The sequence below is a fragment of the Dromiciops gliroides genome, chromosome 3 (genome assembly GCF_019393635.1).
Source record: "Dromiciops gliroides isolate mDroGli1 chromosome 3, mDroGli1.pri, whole genome shotgun sequence".
Lineage (NCBI taxonomy): Eukaryota > Metazoa > Chordata > Mammalia > Microbiotheria > Microbiotheriidae > Dromiciops > Dromiciops gliroides.
The window spans coordinates 665,219,685-665,238,483 of record NC_057863.1 but is presented as its reverse complement, the minus strand read 5'-3'; the positions used below and the strand labels follow the sequence as shown (position 1 = coordinate 665,238,483).

The following is an 18,799-nucleotide window of genomic DNA, read 5'->3' as shown; positions in this document are numbered from 1 at the left end:
CCCCTCTCCACGAGAGTCCTGGAGAAAAAAAGAGTGAGAGTGTCAGCCTCGACCCCTCTTCCTCCCACAAGCAAACGTCACTTCCTGATGCCAAAGAGCCGCATGTCTTGCCCTCAGATGCCTTCTCCTCATGGCAGAGTTTTGCTACAGTAAGTCTCCAGCAGGTGGCATCCTTCTAATCGTTACATATAACAGACTGTGTAAGAATGCTAGAAAGTTTGTGAAACTAGACCCTATAAATGCTAGGGATGCTAGAATGAAAAATTCTGCTTTTGTGTAACAGTCTTCTGTTTCATTAAGGAAGCACTCCATGTTACTCGAAGACACAAAGGGGGGAATGTGGCAAAATAATGGAATTTGGAAGACTGATTGGCATGGGCCACACCTGTCCTGTCCTGAGTGATGTATGCTGCTGATGTCAGCAGGAGAAACCATTCTCCAGAGGCAGTTTGAAGGACCTACCATTTGGGGGAGGGAGAGTAAACACTCACTGAGGGGAGCTCAGTCTCATTTTGGTATCAGTCTCTTTCTGGTTGTGTGAGCTGGTGGGAGTGGATGAGAGAGAGGTTTTTCTTGGCAGTTTGTCCTGTGGGCCCTGGCTGCATAGCTGTTTCCCCAGGTGGTGAGTTAATAAACAAACTTAGCTCTTTTGAATTACCTAAGCTGGAAGCAAGATTGGGGATGATATAGGTTTTGGTTAGAGTTAGGGGGATTATCCATTTTCCTTTTTCCCTATTCCCTTCTCTTTGACTTTATTAATTTCACCTTTGCTGTGTATTTTATTCCCATTAATAAAGTCTGATTTGTTTGTGGAAAAGAGGCTCTTAGGCTCCTTTCTTATTGGCCTGGGAGAGATATCTAAAAAGGCAGTTCAGAGGGGAGGGAGCTTTGGACCTAGAGGTCCCTCATTATTTTCAGAACCCCAATATTATGGCGACCCACCCAATTAACTCTCTAGATGCTAAATTTGGCCCCCATACCTCCAAATACTTTTTAAGTTTTTTTTTTATTGAATAGAATTTTATTTTCCAAAATATATGTAAAAACAAATTTTAACATCAATTTTTAAAAAATATTGTGGTCTGGGGCAGCTAGGTGGTGCAGTGGATAGAGCACCGGCCCTGGAGTCAGGAGGACCCGAGTTCAAATCCGGCCTCAGACACTTAACACGTACTAGCTGTGTGACCCTAGGCAAGTCACTTAACCCCAATTGCCTCACCAAAAAAAAAAAAAAACAAACAAAAATATTGTGGTCCAACTTCTCTTCCTCCCCCATTCCCACCCCCCACCCACTAGAACTTGAGCATTTCAAAATAAATTATACATGAGTAGTCATGGAAAATATTCCTACATTAGCTAGGTTGCGAGAGAAAACAGTCAAAAAACTCCCAAAACTTCAGACTGAGGAATTGTCAAAGAGAAAAAAAAAACTTTTTTTAATGTGTTTCCAGGAGCAGCTAGGTGGTACAGTGGACAGAGCACCGGCCCTGGAACCAGGAGCACCCGAGCCCAAATCCAGCCTCAGACACCCAACACACACCAGCCGTGTGAAGCCGGGCAAGCTACCCAACCCCAATTGCTTCACCAAAAAAAAATAAAAGTGTTTCCATCTATTTTCAGATACTATCACTTCTTTCTCTGTAGATGGGTTGCCATTTTCATAAGTTCTTCATGGTTATATTGGACCATTGCCTTGCTGAAAATAACCACATGCTTCCCAGCAGATCATCTTACACTATTGCTGTTATTTTGTATACAGTACATTTCACTCTGCTTCAGTTCATGTAGGTTTTTCCAGGTTTTTCTGATGGTATCCTGTTCATCATAACCTAAATAAAGTACCTTAAACTTGACAAAGAATTTTCTTCATATTAGCCCAGCAAAGTAGGTACCATATGTTTTGTCATTATATTCAATCATCATAACTATTTCCCTCCATCCTATTCCCTTCCCATGATATTTACTCTATTTTCTATCTTCTTTTAAACTATTCCTCCTCAAAAGTGTTTTCCTTCTGACTGTCCCCTCCCCTACTCTGCATTCCCTTTTTTTTTCACCCTTCCTTCCTTATCCTCTTCCCTTCATACTTTCCTGTAGGGTTAAATAGATTACTCCTTCCAACTAGGTATTAATGTTATTCCCTCCATGAGTCAAGTCTGATGAGTTTAAGGTCTTTGAGCTAATTCTATGTTCCAAATTTTCTTCTTCCCTCTCTCCTCAACCCTCCCTATGAAATCAAGCAATTCAATATGTCATACTTGTGCCGTTATGCAGAACATCTTTACCTTCCTCAAAAGTATTTTGTTTTTTACTGCTCTCTCCCCCAATCTGTCCTTCCCTCCTTCCCCTCTCCCCCTCTCTTATCTCCCTCCCCTCCCTCAGGGCAAAAATATATTACTATACCCACTTGAGTATGTATGTTAGTCCTTCTTTGAGTCAATTCTGATGATATTAAGGTTCACTCACTCCCCACTTCCTTCCCCCTCTTCTCCTCCCCTCCATAAGCTTTTTTCTTGTTTCCTTCATGTGAACAACCTCTCCCCAGACCATCTCTCCCCTTCCCCCTCCCCCAGTCTATTTCTCCTACACCTCAACCCTATTTTAAGGATGTCATTATGGGTTAGTTAGGTGGCACAGTGGACAATGCACCAGCCCTGGGCCCATTAGGCCCTAAGCTCAAATCCGGCCCTAGACATAAGACACCCCACAAAGAACAAAACATAACATCCTTTCATATTCAGTTCAGACCTGTGTCTTCTGTTAAATCCTTGCTGAGATAGTTCTTATGAGTTTGAAGTATTATCTTCCCATGTAGGAATATAAATAGTTTGATCTTCTAATATCTCTCATGAAGTCTTTTTCCTGTTTATCTCTTTATGCTTCTCCAGGGTCTTGTATTTGAAAAGTCAAATTTTCTATTCGGTTCAGGTCTTTTCATAACAAATGCCTGAAAGTCTTCTTTCTCCTTGAAATTCCATGTTTGCCTCTGAAAGATGATGCTTAGTTTTTCTGGGTATGTGATTTTTGGCTGTAGTCCCAGTTCTTTTGCCCTCTGGAATATCATATTCCATGGCCTCCGGTCCTTTAATGTAGAAGCTGCTAGATCTTGCTTTATCCTTATTGGAGCTCCACAGTATTTAAATTCCTTTTTTCTAGCTGCTTACAATATTTTCTCCTTGACCTCGGAGTTCTGGAATTTGGCTATAATATTCCTGGAGGTTTTCCCTTTGGGATCTCTTTCAGGAGGTGATCAGTGGATTCTTTCAATTTCTATTTTAGCTTCTGCTTCTAGAATATCAGGGCAATTTTCCCTCACAATCTCTTGGAGGATGGTGTCTAAGCTCTTGTTTTGGTCATGGTTTTCAGGTAATCCAATGATTTTCAAATTATCTCTCCTAGATTTATTTTTTAGGTCAGCTGTTTTTCCAAGGAGATATTTCACATTGCCCTCTATTTTTTCATTCAATTGGATTTGCTTTTCTGTGTCTTGGTTTCTCATAAGGTCACTAGCTTCCATTTGTTCAATCCTAATTCGTAGGCAATTATTTTCAGCAGACAGTTTTTTAATCTCCTTTTCCATTTGGCTTTTCAAACTGTTGACTTTTTTCTCATGACTCTCCTGCATTGCTCTCATTTCTCTTTCCATTCCTTCCTCTCTTTCCTCTTTATTTGATCTGAACTTAAGGTACTTTTTATTTTCCTAAATTTCTTTATGTCCTGGGTAGATTTGCTTTTGTTAGGGATCTTGAAGTTGCTTATGGCTTAGTTTATTTCTGTTATGACTTAGAAAAGAGTAATATCACAGGAAAGACTTATAGGATATAAGCTATACCAGGCTAATCAGATAGGCCCACATGGATGCTACATTTGTCAAAGATTATCCACAGTACTCATAATATTTCAGATTGGAAAACTCCACTATCTATGGATATTATTCCTTTAGATCAAGTTAGGTTTAAGATTAATGTCTCAGATTCCTCAGATCAATCATATGTTGTGAAATCTAGACCATCTTACACCCATTGCCAAATCTTACTTCATATGTGACTAGAAACAGAACTTCTTATACTACCATTAATTTAGCTTTTATTAAGAATTGTAGGGGCAGCTAGGTGGCACAGTGGATAGAGCAATGGCCCTGGAGTCAGGAGGACCTGAGTTCAAATCCGGCCTCAGACACTTAACACTTACTAGCTGTGTGACCCTGGGCAAGTCATTCAACCCTCATTGCCCCGCAAAAAACAAAACAAAACAAAACAAAAGAATTGTAACATGACTCCAGAGATGCCACTTGAAGGTACCCTAATCTCTTTCATTTGTGCTGCTACTAGAAATCTAAGTACAAGGAATAATTTTAATGACACCTTTGCTACTATGACATATAATCAGACCACTCTAAATGTAACTAAAATGGCAATCCCAACATTACCTTGGGGATTGGTGACCCCTGGACAGTTTTTTATCTGGACTGGACAAGCTTTTTCTTCCCTTCCTGCAGGATGGTATGCTACCTGTGGAATAGCTTATCTTATTCCTACTGTAACCATAAAGAACCATACCAATAAGTTAATTAATGTTAAGACCACTAGGAACTTAGGTGCATGGTGGCACAGAGATAAGAGATCTCATTTTTGGGGAAGTGCTAATGCAGTAGTAGCACATGGCAATAACCCTGGGTATAAATTTTTATGGGCACTTATTCCCAACATTGGAATCACAGCAGTAATAGATTCTGTAAAGAACTGATCTTCTGAGTTGGAACAACTTGCTCAGAATACAGCAGCTGTTGTATGACACACTTCTCATGCCTTATATCAATTACAGGCTGAACTTGATTCTGTTTCTCATATGGTTACGGAAAATAGACTAGCATTAGATATTTTGAATGCTGCTCAAAGTGGAATTTGTGCTATTATTAATCACTCTGGTTGTTGCTGTTATAGTGGTTTCTTCTCTTGATATAGGGTGTACTGTGAATTTCTCTGTTACTCACAAAATGAGATTTTGTCTTATATTCTCTTAAAGTTACTTTCCTTGTCATACTTGAGATGACTCAAGACTATCCTTCAATTTTGAATAAATTTTGATGATAGTACTTTCAAATTCAGATTTTGTGTTTTACTTTAAGAAAATTATGGAATTTTTTTTTTATCCTCATGCTGTCTCAAGCCTAAGGGCCTTTAAGTTTTTAGGATTTGATTATTAAATACCCCAGACCAATGAGTAGAGTTTCAAGCACTTCCTCTTTTTTACTGTTGAGGCTACTGAGGCTAATTTTACTAAAAGAGACAATCACTTGGAAAAATAAAGTCACAATATAAATTCTGCTTTAAAGTATCTATTCATTATTTTCCCGTCTTCCTGAAGAAATTTTCAGTTGTACTCTTATTAAATTTCTTAGTTGTTATCTTAGCACCTTTCAGGGATTTATCATTTGGTTAATTGGATTTACTTGTCCTCAATGAAGCAATGGCCTATTCTACTTGCGTCTTAAAGTGTATAGTGTTAGTTTTTGGTGTTACATAATATGGATTTATAAAAGGGTTTCCCTCCAAGAATCACTGCCCTGTAAGGAGGGATAATATGATAATAGAATATTATGGGATAATGGGATAATAGAATATTATAGGATAATAGAATAACAGAATACTATAAAATTATAACTGGTACTGGTACAATTGAAAATTTTGATATTTAGATTAAAACTGGTATAATTTAAAAATTCAAATTGGCATAAAATTCAGGTTGAAATAAAAAAATGTATGTAAAAATTATTTGGTTCTGAACTTTTGTGAAAAATAATTTTTGTAATTTTTGAAAGTTCAATTTTAAATTCTGAACTTATACAGCATTCTTTTGGTTTTTAGACATAGCAGGTTAACATTTTATTTATGGATTTTTCTATTAGTCATTTAATTGGTTTATTTAATTTTTTGTGTTGTTTGGGAGCTTTTTTTCCCCTCATTGTTATACTTCCTGGGGAAGAATTGTCACAATTTCAAAAATAATTAGGAAATTTTTCATATGGTGCCCTCCCACCTGGCTAATTTTGAGGCTAACTCAATGCACTTGGCTATCTGCATAACTCTTGTCTGGAGTTGTCCTGGATATAGGGAAAGACTACCTTCCCTGCTACATAGTTTATTTCCCTAATCTTTTGTGGTAACTTCCAATAGCCATGTCAGATGTCATATCCTGACCACCACCGACATCTGTTATTAGATAGAATTTTACTTTCTCATAATGGTATGAGGAAGATTAGAAAAATGATGCAAAGAGTGATGAAAACAGGAAATGAATCTGGTTTTTAGTTAAATAATACACTGGTTAAATAAAGATCTGTCAATATAACTTTTTCTTTTTTTTGGTGAGGCAATGAGGGTTAACTGACTTACCCAAGGTCACACAGCAAGTAAGTGTCAAGTGTCTGAAGCCAGATTTGAACTCAGGTCCTCCAGACTCCAGAGCCAGTGCTCTATCCACTGTGCCTCCTAGCTGCCCCCCAGTAGAACTTTTGATCTACTATGCTGTAAAAGAAATAGCCATTCTTGTTAAATGTCACTACGTGGGTAGTGTAAAAGTTTAAATTATTTCAATAAGTTAATTGAATTCATTATATAATTGAAGATGATATATCAACGTGTATGTATATGATATGATTTTTGTTTATATTGAAGCTTGTGCTGTTGTCAATCCTGTTATACTTATGTAAACGATTCAGGTGATGTTATTAATGTTACAGGGCCATTGCAAACATTACTGAATAGTACACTGCAAATAGCATAGCATACTCATCCATAAGACGGTACTGCTTCTTGGTTGAATCACTCTTCATGGTTTTCATGGTTAGCATCATGGTTCAGCAGTGGAGGCTTCTTACAGTTTGTTTTAAAATGGATCTTATTTATTTTAGGAGCTTTTATTCTTGGGGTTTTTTTTGTGTGTGAGGCAATTGGGGTGAAGTGACTTGCCCAGGGTCACACAGCTAGTGTTAAGTGTCTGAGGCCGGATTTGAACTCAGGTACTCCTGATTCCAGGGCCGGTGCTCTATCCACTGCGCCATCTAGCTGCCCCTATTCTTGTTAAAATAATTGTGAAACGCTGTACTTCTTAAGTTTTCTAAATGTTAATTTGTCTGTAAGTTGGATGTGATAGATGCTTTCTGAGTGTATTTCCATGGAAATTAATGATTCCAAGATGGTACAACAGGAAGATTCTTTTTACCATCCGCAAAGATCTTACTCTGGTGGACTTCATCTTACCTGAATTGCTTGGAATTTTTTTTTTTTTCTGGTAAGGACAATACACCTATTAACTGAGGACCAGTAGCTGATACTTCTCCTCATTAGCAAGAACCAATTCCTGACACCTCTGTTTCTGAATCATCTGAGTCTACTGCAGCCTCAGCTAGAAATATGAAAGACCCAGTAACATTGCTCATGTTTAGTATTTGTGGCTGAGGAGCATGTAGCCTAGCTAGAGAAAATCCATGCTGTACTAATTGTCATGGACTCTTACAGGAGGAATTATAAGATTGACCCATTCAGAAAGCCTTATTATTGGTGATGTGTGTTCCACGCATGCCAATTGTCATGAGCCTTTACAACTGTTATTGTCGTTCTTACAAATTTAAAGATGCTTAGGTTGGCTTGTAGCTAGGATTTCCTACATTAAGGAATCATCAAGTTGATGTCAAAGGAAATATGTACTTATCTTTGCTATGTTTCTGATTCTATAACTGTGTTCTAATATGGTAGAAGTTATTGTGACTATATTTTATAAGTTGTACCCATTCACATTATTTTGAATGTAATCTTGCACCTCAGTAGCGGAGTGCCCCTCTGGATTCTGTGTCGCCCATAGAGGACTTTCCTCTATGCATTAAATTGTATCCATCTTTTAGATTGTTAATGATCCAAGAGACAAATTTAGTACTTGTCTTTGGATCAAAGGAGGGATAATGTGAGTGAGATTTTCCCCACCCCTTAGTTATAAGAGATTTAATTATGGTAATAATCAGTATATTAACTAAAAATTATGATTTACTACATTTTATTCTATTTTATTAGTAGATTGAGTTAATAATAATGGATTGTTTTAGAGTAATACCAGTGGAGCTAAAACCAACCCCATTTCTTAGCAATGCTACTATGATTAACAAGGCTCTTCTAATCAGAAGTGCCAGATGATCTGTAAGTTCCCCTACTAACAGCAAGCACCTCTACTTATCATATCACAGCAGTTTGTACATCATTGTATTCCCTGCTAACAGCAACCATCTCCAGTCATCATCTGTAGCTAAAGCTATCATTCATTACATCACAGTACTAAGTGTTTAGCAACTACAGTTTGCAGATTGTGATATTCTCTATTAACAACAAACAAGTGGCAAATAACAAGTCCTTATGATCAACTTACAATAGCCCATTAAGAGGAGTTTGTCTAAAACTAGTAAAGCCCTGCAGGGGTATAAAAACCCCTGGATTCTAAGGCTCAGGGTCTTTCAGCTCTACTCCTACCTGAGACCGGCTTTATGGTGAGGCTGACCCTCTCTCAATGAACCTATTTTCTTTGGCTTGGAGACTTTGTTGTTTCTTTCCTTCGTCAGACTTAGAAATTTTCATAACATCTGTGAGATCACAGGAACCAAGTGTCCATCACTCTTGAGTGGATCAACAACCTGCCATGTACCTGTCTGGCTTCAACCTGTGTTCCCTTATTCTGCATGTCCCTGGCAAGGACCCTGACAATTCTCCCCACAGGATCAAATGATTTAATATTTCTAAGGCTCCCGGGATACAGCTGACACCACAGCACCAGCCCCAAGCCCCTTTCCAGTTTTCTTGCACCTCCCTCCCTCCACCTCCTCTCTGGCCCAAGGACACTGGCCTCCTGGCTGATCCTTGACCAAGGCCCTCCATCCCTGATGCTGTGCCCTTCCAGTGGCTGTCTCTCATGCCTGGAGTGTCCTTCCTCTACTCCCCTGCCCCTCCTGGCTTCCTTCCCATCTCAGCTCACATCTCACCTTCTGAACACAAGCTTTTCCTGGTGCCTGACCATGCTAGAGCCTTCCCTCTGAGGCTGCCTCCCACCCATACTGTAGAGACCTTCTGTGGACCCAGCTGCTGACACTGTCTCCCTCATTGGACTGTGAGCTCCTTGAGGGCAGGGCCTGTTATTGCTGGAACCTTCCTTTGCATCCCCGGTAGGTTGGCACAGTGCTTGGCACAGAGGAGCCCCTGTCTAAATGCTCATTGACTGGACCTAAGAATGACAAGTGAGAGGGATTCAGAGAAATCAGAGAAGAGTGGGGTGGTCTGAGGCAGAAGGAAATGAGCAGAACCAGGGGGACCATGTCTGCTCTGCTGACAGCACGGCACAGGACAACTTCCGTCTGACAGGATAAAGCTTCCTTGGCTCTGCTGGATTCCACCTTAGCTCAGGTCTGTGGATGGGCTGCACTCACCTGGGATGGGGGTCTCTGGGTCCCCGGGGTCATTCTCTCTGGCTCCAGGCTCTCTCCTTGGAATAGCCTTTGGTTGTCTGCAGGCTGACCTGGGGAGGGAGAAGGATCTTGGTGTTGGGGAGACATTCACTTTGTTTTCTCTTCCTAGGCTGGATGCTGACCTGCCCGGAATTATAGAGCTTAGAGCCTCAGAGCACTTCCAAAGAGGGGAGCAGGGAGGGTCCGGCTTGGAAGTGAACTTGGTCTGAGCAGGAGGAGACTCCTTGTCTTTGGCCTCCTGCCCCTCCCCCATCCTCCCACTGAGACCCCAGAAGTAGGAAGAGCTTGGGGTCCCAAATGGGAGGAGACCAGGCAGAGTCTCAATGACTCCTTACTCAGAGCTCTCCCTCCACCTGATATTATGGGTGACAGGGGAAGGTGGGTCAGCTGCCCCATGGTAACAGTAGGAATGGCACCCCAGGACCTTGGGGATGTGAAGGGAGTCTCAACATGAAGCAGAGGCAAGGGGCAGACCAGAGAGCCAGGCCCAAGAAGGAGGCCTGCTCCTGGCCAGCCTGGCTGACCCTCACCAAGGGGTCAGATGGGGAAGATGAAGCCCAGTGGAGATGCTAGCCAGCAGAAGTGGGGTTTGGGGGTTCAGACCTACCTGGGGCTAGCAGGTTGCAGAGATGGTTTTCAGAAGACAGAGACCTCAGCCCGGGGGAGGAGACAGAAAACTGAATGATTTCAGCTCTGAGCTGAAGAAGTCAGCAAGATCCCAGTCTCCAGTTCCGGTTTTCTGCCCGCCCACGCTGGGAGGCTCCTCCTAGTTCCCAGAGCCCCCCCCCTGCCCCGCCCCCCAGGCCGGGCTGGGCCCTTTCCTCCAATCACTCCCAGGGCCAGGATCTCCGGACCTGGGGTGTCTCTCCTCCCCAAGCCCTGCCCTCCGTCACGCCTCGGCCAATGGGATGGCCCCTTTCTTCCCCTCTCACCTCCTCCCGGGCCCCCAGACTCCACCCCCGGCTGGTCCTCTCTGAGAGCTCCTCCTTCCCCAGGCCTCCAGCACTTGTCCCCCTCCTTCCCTTTCCCTGCTCTGGGACTCAGAGCCTTCCCCTCCTCAGCAGAACCCCCTGGCCTTCTTCCAGCTCCGCCTGCTCCACGCCTCTTCTTCCTCACCAGGATGTGCCACCCTACGGCCCCCCGCCTCTCCCAGGCATGCCCTTCCCCCATGTCCTCACCCCGCCCCCGTTCTCCCTGCAGCCTGGAGCCCAGACTCGTGCACCCCCACTTAACTTGCCCAGAACCTGACAGCCTTTACTGCCCTGGCCGGTCTCCATTCGTGACCCGCCACAGCCCATTCTGAACACTGAGGGGTCCTTTCCCTCTATCTCGTTATCTTCCCTAAGGGCCAGTCTGTCCCTGGAAAACAGCTGGATCCTATGGGGGCACCGAGGCCAGGCAGTCAGGACTCCGGGCTTATAAACCTCTCCTCTACTCCCTTAGTCACACCTCCGCCCCTCCCTCTCAGAGCAGGGGCTTGGCTGCCACCGGAAATGCATCCCCAAGGGTCCCACTGTTTCCCTCTCTGCCCCTCAAAGCTGGGTCCTAATGGGAAGGGGAGAGGAGCAGAAAGCAGGGCATCTTGGTCCTGGGGCACCCTCAAGACTGATCAGGGCATGGAGGCCAGAGAAGGCCTGAATGTGGGATTGCTGTTGGGGGAGGGGGAGCTAGCTAGAAACCCATGGACAGGGGCCGCTAGGTGGCACAGAGGATCAAACACTGGCCCTAGATTCAGGAGGACCTGGCTTCAAATTCGACCTGAAAGAACTTTCTGGCATTTCTTTTTTTTTTTTTTTTTTAGCAAAGGTCCACCCTCCTGGCCCTTATCTCCCACTGGGGAGTGGTTGACAGGGCCCTGCAATGTGGAGGAAAAAGTGACTGGGCTGGGGAGTGGGGCCTTGGGGCAAAGACTGACACTCCTCATCCGGGCACAGGAGCAGTGGGCTTTGATCTGGTTCTTGTTCCCTCACCTGGAGAGGAAAGGGAGAGTCTGGGGGTGAAAATGAAGCTAAGAGAAGGAGTAACAATATCTAGGTGCATATGCCACCCACGTGGGTATGTTTGAGCCTATGTTTACACACACACCTATGTATCTAAATTGTTTCTATGTCTAGGATACAGACAACCCTTCACAGAGTAATTTTGTTACCAAGAGGTTTCCCCATTTGACCTCTTCCCTTTTTCTCTTAGATCCCTCAATGTTTTCCGTTCAGAAGTTTTCAGTTGCAAGTAATCACAGTTATCTTTTTATCCTTTGGAATTGCCTCTGTCTCCTGTTTGGTGAAAACACATCTCCTCCATAGCTGGGACAGGCTGAGGAGCTGTTTCTCTTCTAATTTTTGCTAAACATTGGACACAACCCTGGAGGCTTTGAACTAGTCAGAGGTGTGGAGACAGGGAGAGAATGCCTGCCAATAAACAGCTCTTACAAGGGAAGATGGGGTCCTCTCTCCTCTCCCAGCCTGGGCCATGTAGACTCAGTGATGTGAAGCACATTCAGAAACACCACGGTCAGGAAAAGGCTCCACACACCTATGCCATCAGGAGCCAGAGCCAGCCCAGAGAGTCACTTCAGCAGCCCCAAGGAGAAGGACCTCTGGCAGCAGAGAAGAGAGCCCATGGTAGACTCAGAGGACAAGCCCCAGCAGCCAGGAGTCAAGGCCTGGAGAGCTGAGGCCCCTGGGACATTGCACCTGGTGCGGGGAGGGCATGGGCATGGGGCTCGCTTTCGGAATGTCCCCCGACCAGGACAGACTGGATGGAGTTTGGGCTGGCACCTGGCAGAGCCTGGAGGCAGGCAGCTGTTGCCATGGTGATGAGGGACAGGAGAGCCTGGATGGGGTCTGACTGGGTGTGCAGGAGGAGGAGGGGGGCGTGCCTCAGGTGCATCAGGTGTGAGGCCAGCAGGGGCTGGAGCAGGGCTGATCGATTGAAAGTGTTGGAGGCCAGGAGGCACCAGTGCCAGTGCCAGGACAGCTGGCATTTATGCAGCAGGAGGGGCAGCACCCCTGGGCCCTCGTGGGAGCACTTAGCACTTTCTTAAAGGATTGAACCAAAAGAACCGATGCCCTCCCGGGCCTTCTGGCCAAGTCCAGGCAGCAGCACCACACGTGCAGACTACATTTCCCCAATGACTGTACCATGACGTCACCCAAGTGGGGCAGGGGGCCTTTTCCTGTGGCCTCTGCAGAGCCTAAGGTATGCTGGGAATCTGGGCATCACAGCTGTAGATTTCTTCAGGGGAATTAGTTCTTGGGCCAGTCTGGATGCATGCAGATTGGGGAGGGAGGTGCTGAGTGGGGAGGTTCACAAGTCGGACACTGGCTTCCAGCTAGCTGGGGGTGCCCCTCTTTCTCCTTACCCTGCCTCAGCATCCCAAAACCTACCTGGGTTAGATAAATGATGAAATGGGCCACCCACCTCCAGATATGTGGGACGGGGACACCCCAGGAATGTTGTCCTCGATGGTACCACTTATCAACTTGGGCTTCCTTGTCTCAGTTTGTGACAGGAGTGGGGGGTAAGGGGAAGGAGGGCATGTGGAGTTCTCTATTATTAGGCAAAAGCAGAAGAAAGCTCACTCAGATACTTTTCTTGAGCTAAGATCACTTTCTTTATATCTAAACACAATTTAAATGTTTGAAAGAAAGAAATGGGCAGCAAGGTGGCCCATTGGGAAAGTGGGATTGGGATCAGGAAGACTCATTATCTCACATTCTTACATAGGAGCAATGGATCCAAGAATCCTTCTCTCCAATTTTGATGGCAGTTGGAGTTGTTAGCAATACTTGGACATGACCTTCCCAAGCTCACAAAGCCCACTGGCAAAACCAACTGCCTCACACACTGCTTCAAGCTGAATGGTTGAGGGTGGTCTCATACTCACTCAGCAAGGGGCCCCTCATAAGAATATTCTCACAGGATGTTTAATGAGGTCTCTTGTTGGAATTCTAACAACTGTGCTGCAACAGGAGGGCTTCCCTTGTTATTTAGATCCTTAAGTTTTATCTCTAGCATGATTGTCCTATAGTACAGTCAAGTATGAGCCTTTCCCACAACCACTGCTTTTATACACCTTCATTCCAGTATCAATGTTGTTGTCTACCCATCACCCTCATCCAGATAAATTTCCTTGAGCATATTAGTAAGTCTCCTCTCCACAGTGAATCATCTGATATAATGATGTCTGCCTGAAATCCTTCCCACATTGAGTTCATATAGAACCATTCATAAAAATGAATTCTCTAATTTTGGACAAGCTCAGAATGAAAAGTAGATGCCATTCCTAATTCATAATAGGGATAAGATTTCTATATAATATGAATTCTCAGATGGGAAATAAATGATTATTGCCTAAAGGTGTTACCCACACTGATTACATTCATAAGGTTTCTCTCCAGTGTGCATTCTCTGATGTGCAGCAAGATTGGAACTCTTTTTAAAAGTCTTTCCACACTGAATACATTCATAAGGTTTCTCTCCAGTGTGGATTCTCTGATGCCTAGCAAGACTGGAGTTCTTTGTGAAAGTCTTTCCACACTTACTGCATTCATAAAGTTTCTCTTCAGTGCACATTCTCTGATGGGTGGCAAGATGGTATTTTGTTCAGAAAATCTTTCCACATTGATTACATTCATAAGGTTTCTCTCCAATGTGAATTCTTTGATGATGCAAAAAGCTTGATATGGAGTTCTTTGTGAAAGTCTTTCCACACTTACTGCATTCATAAAGTTTCTCTTCAGTGCACATTCTCTGATGGGTGGCAAGATGGTATTTTGTTCAGAAAATCTTTCCACCTTGATTATATTCATAAGGTTTCTTTCCAGTGTGGATTCTTTGATGTACAACAAGATCGCAACTCTGGTGGAATGTCTTTCCACATTTTTGACATTCATAAGGTTTCTCTCCTGTGTGAATTCTCTGATAGTCAATAAGGACTGATTTGTAACAGAAGGCCTTCCCACATTCATTACATTTATAACGTTTTTCTCCAGTGTGAATTCTTTGATGACCTGTAGCCAAAGGCCTTCCCACATTCATTACATTTATAAGGCTTCTCTCCAGTATGAATCTTCTGATGTCTAACTAGATCTGAGTTCAAATGAAAGGCCTTCTTACACTGATCATATGAACATGTTTTCTCTCCAGGATGAAATCTAGGATGGTAAGGAAGAGATGAGTGAAGGGAGAAGGTTGCTCTACCTTCATTGCATTCATCAGGCTCCTTTCTAATGTGAGTTTTCTGGTGAGTAATGAGCTTAGAGTTCTGGCTGAAGGCCTTCCTTCTTTCATTACATAGATGAAGCTTTTTGCCAATACCGCTTTTTGCCAATATCACTTTTTGATGACCTCCAGTGAGGTCTGAATTCAAGCTGAAAGTCATTTTCTGTTGATTACCTTGATGCAGTTGTATTTCAGGAGGCTTCTAATGGACTGAATAAGTTCTACCTATTCAGTAAAGCTTTCCCTATATTTACTGTACTCAAAACAGTCATTCCTTGGGGACACTGTCTTATAGTGATTTAGGACAGAATACTGTATGAAGCTCTTTCCAACGTCATCAAATTCACATGAATTCTTTGGATTTTTATCCACCTTGATATCAGAGGCATAGATTTCTCTCACACTGAAGTCACAAGGACTGTCACTCATGAATCTTAGCTGGCCAGATTCTCCCACAGAAATACTGAAGTTTGTAGTCATCTCTTTCATTTTAAGCCTGGCCACTGCATCTGAAGAAAAAAAATAAACATATATGCATATAAAACCTATAAATATATGATTTCCCCTCTAATGGCAGAAAAGAAACCAAATGTTATTCTACTTCCCCAGGCAAAAAGAAGTTTCAAACTTAGGCAGGCAGAATCAATCACTGGAATGACATTAGCTCAAATTCACATCCTCCACCCCCTGTGACTAGATGTGCTCCTTCCCCAGGACTAGATGGCCTTTCTCCATTGTATTATCAACATCTTTTTAAAATCCCTTTTAAAAATTTTTACTTTTTTTGTTGTCAGTCTCAGGTTATTTTCCTGCTTTTTCATAATGCTCAGAGTTGATGCCCAATTACATGGTCATTAATAAATTTCATAGACTGTAGGGAAATAGTTTTTTTTAAAATCTCATGTAATAGCATTCAGTGTTCCAACTAACTTCTCTTATATTCTATTAAAACTGAGATAGCCATTATCCATGTATTTTCTTTTTTTTCCGCATTTTTTTTCGGGGCAATGAGGGTTAAGTGACTTGCTTAGGGTCATACAGCTTGTAAGTATCAAGTGCCTGAGGTTGGATATGAATGCAGGGCCTACTGAATCCAAGGCCACTGTACCACCTAGCTGGCCCTATCCATGTATTTCCTTCCTTCCTTCCTTCCTTCCTGCGTGGCAATGAGGGTTAAGTTACTTGCCCAGGGTCACACAGCTAGTAAGTGTCAAGTGTCTGAGGCCAGATTTGAACTCAGGTACTCCTGAATCCAGGGCTGGTGCTTTATCCACTGCGCCACCTAGCCGCCCCTATCCATGTATTTTCTAAAATTTATCTTCATTGATTCCAAACTGTCGTGATCAGGCACACTTGCAATGGTTTGGGTGTTCATGCCATGATTATATCCAACTCTGCCAATTCTAAGGGCAACAAATTCCTTCTCAATCTGACATCAGATTGCTTCCAAGCATCCAGGTAACATCCCCTTCCCTCCCAATATTGCAACTTTCTTAGTTCAGGCCTCAATTACCTCATATCTGAGATACTATCGCAAGAAGAGTCTCCTTGTTACCCTCACCATAGCATAGCAAATCTCTCCCCCATCCACTCAATCCCCCCTCCAGCTGTCAAACTCACCTTCCTAAATAAAATGTTCTTCTCTTCATGTCACTGCCTACTCCATAAACTCCTTGGCTCCCCATCACAAGGACCTTCATCATCTGCCTCTCTCCTACCTCTCCAGTCTTCTTTCACTGACTCCCCTCCACATGTTCAATAATCAGTGGTACAGGCCTCCTCTTTATCTGGACCAGGACATTCCATCTCCTGACTCCATGTTCTCTCTGCTTCCCCTCATGCTTGCTCTGGCTTCCCTCAAACCTCATCTACAATCCCTCATTCTACAATAAGTCTTCTCTAGTCCTCCTTAGCCAAGGGGGCTTCCCTCTCTTGATTGGCTCCAATTTGTCCTGCGCATAATGGGTTATTCATAGCTGTTTGCATGTTGTCTTCCCTACTAGACTGTGAAGTCCTTGAGAGCAGGGCTTGTCCCTTTTGTTACAGGTAAAATAATTGTAAGAGACACCAGTTTTGGGCAAACATATTATGATTTTATCAATTTCTACTAGTAAGGGATTGACTAAGCAGCTCCCTAGCTTCTTGTGGTCCTGAGAAAGAGACAGAGACAGAGAGAAAGACAGAGAGAGACAGACAGAGAGAGAGAGACAGAGAGAGAGAGAGAGAGAGAGAGAGAGAGAGAGAAGACAGAGAGAGAGACATAGAGAGAGAGGAAACTCTGAATGAGACTATAGGGCTACTTTTCCAGGTTTTTCTCCCTTTTCAGTAAGTAGCAGGTCATTTTTCCATCAATCAGAGCTAACTGGTTCAGGTATTTGAAGGTGGATTGTATCAGGTCTGAAGGACTGAACTGTTGGCTGGATTAGAATGCAAAGAATTTGGACCCTGCCCAGACCAGGCCAGCAGGCTGGCTACTATCTGGGTGTGGTCCCAAGGGGGACAGTGAGTCTGGCTGACAGCAAGTAGCAAAAAGGGGGAGCTGAGTTTCCCCATATATTGGTTAATAATTATTTTCTCACTCTTTCTTTGTATCCCTGGTGCCAAGCACAGGTCCTGGAATGAAGCAGGTGCTTAATAAAGGTTTGTTGACTTGAAGAAAATCTAGGACAGTGTTCATTCCCAGTGGAGACCTGCAGCCCTTTTTGAATGATTTCAGGAGAGTTCTGTGCCCCAAAGTTCCAAGGAGTGACCTATATGCGATCATAGACTTATCACTGGAAGGAAATTGAAAGGCCATGGAGGTTAAACACCTTGTTTTACAGATGGGGAAATTGAGGCTCAGAAGGTCAGTGACTTGCCCTGGAACATGTTGCTAAAAAGGAATTTCCAGGACAGGTCTGCCTGTCCCCAAGGCTAGCACTCCCTTCACTACAACACAAACATCTCTCATACAGCTGCTATCACCTCACTCACCTGGACTAAGGTGCCTTGGGCCTTTTGGCTCCAGAAGCCATGGTGCTCCCCCTTCCTGAAAAAAGGAGGTCAGGTCTTCTCTGGAAACTGGAAGCCCTAGGCATGGGGAATGAGGAAAGGATGAGGATGGGGAGAAATGTGGAATGTGGGCCTCTTCAGGCAGTGGGGAGGGGCAAGCAAGGACCACAGGATGGTTCCCAGGATTCTTCAAGGAGGGTTTCCATGGTGATGATTGTTGGGATCTGTGGAGGGGGATCATGGGATCATGCAGCCAGTTGACAATCAGAAAATCCCATCTCTGGCCACCTCTTTCACAGGTGCTCCATAGCTTCCAATTATGTAGAAATTAGAAGCAGCTGGAAATGCAGTGGTAAGAGGCCTGGGCCTGGAATCAGGAAGGCTTGATGTCAAGTCCAGCGTCAGACACTTAGGAGCTGTGTGCCTCTGGGCAAATGACTTCACTTTTGTTTGCCTCAGTTTCCTCAGCTATAGAATGGGGATAACAGTACTAAAATCAGAGATGTTGTGAGGATCAAATGAGAAAATACTTACAAGTGACTTAGAACAGTGCCTGGCACATAGTAGGTCTATACAAATGCTTATAGCTCCCCCTGTTTTACAAAGCACATGTGCTGCAATTAAGGGAACAGTGAAGGAGAATAAAGTAACTTGTTATACTAGTGAGGAGAATAAATTGGTTTACCATCATTTATTTATTAAGCCTATTGACAATGAATTGATTTTGTCCAGTAAAATCTTTTGTCCTCTAATTGCTTGGGTCATAGGTCTTTCTCCGTGAACTTACTTCAGAATTCAGCTGGTCTTTAATGGATTATCTTTCAAAATCCAGCTCTCCTGCCAATCACTGAAACATTGTTGACTCAAGGAAGTTAACCATCCCTGAGGGATGCATATGAATACTAGGGTGTTGAGTTTAATATCTAGAACACCAAGCCATCCTTCAAGCATGTCTGGTTTGCTGTCCAAAAGACTAGTCTGTTGCCTCTGAGACCTAAGCAGGTGCTCCCAACAATGACCACTTAGTCACAGGGAAGAAGGGGGGGATTGCTGCTAGCCCCTCATCACCAACCAATCATA

At 43.5% G+C, this 18,799-nt stretch overlaps 1 protein-coding gene across 1 annotated transcript in view; it reads right to left on the bottom strand.

Annotated features, from left to right (window-relative positions):
• The window catches only part of LOC122751867 (zinc finger protein 501-like), a 50,205-nt gene extending 39,959 nt beyond the window's left edge, over positions 1 to 10,246 (bottom strand). The window contains exons 1-2 of the mRNA XM_043999100.1: positions 10,113 to 10,246; positions 9,467 to 9,555 (exon numbers count right to left, since the gene is read on the bottom strand). The gene's annotated coding sequence lies outside the window, so the exon portion shown is untranslated. The remainder of the gene's footprint in view (positions 1 to 9,466; positions 9,556 to 10,112) is intronic.
• Between the last annotated feature and the right edge of the window lie 8,553 nt (positions 10,247 to 18,799).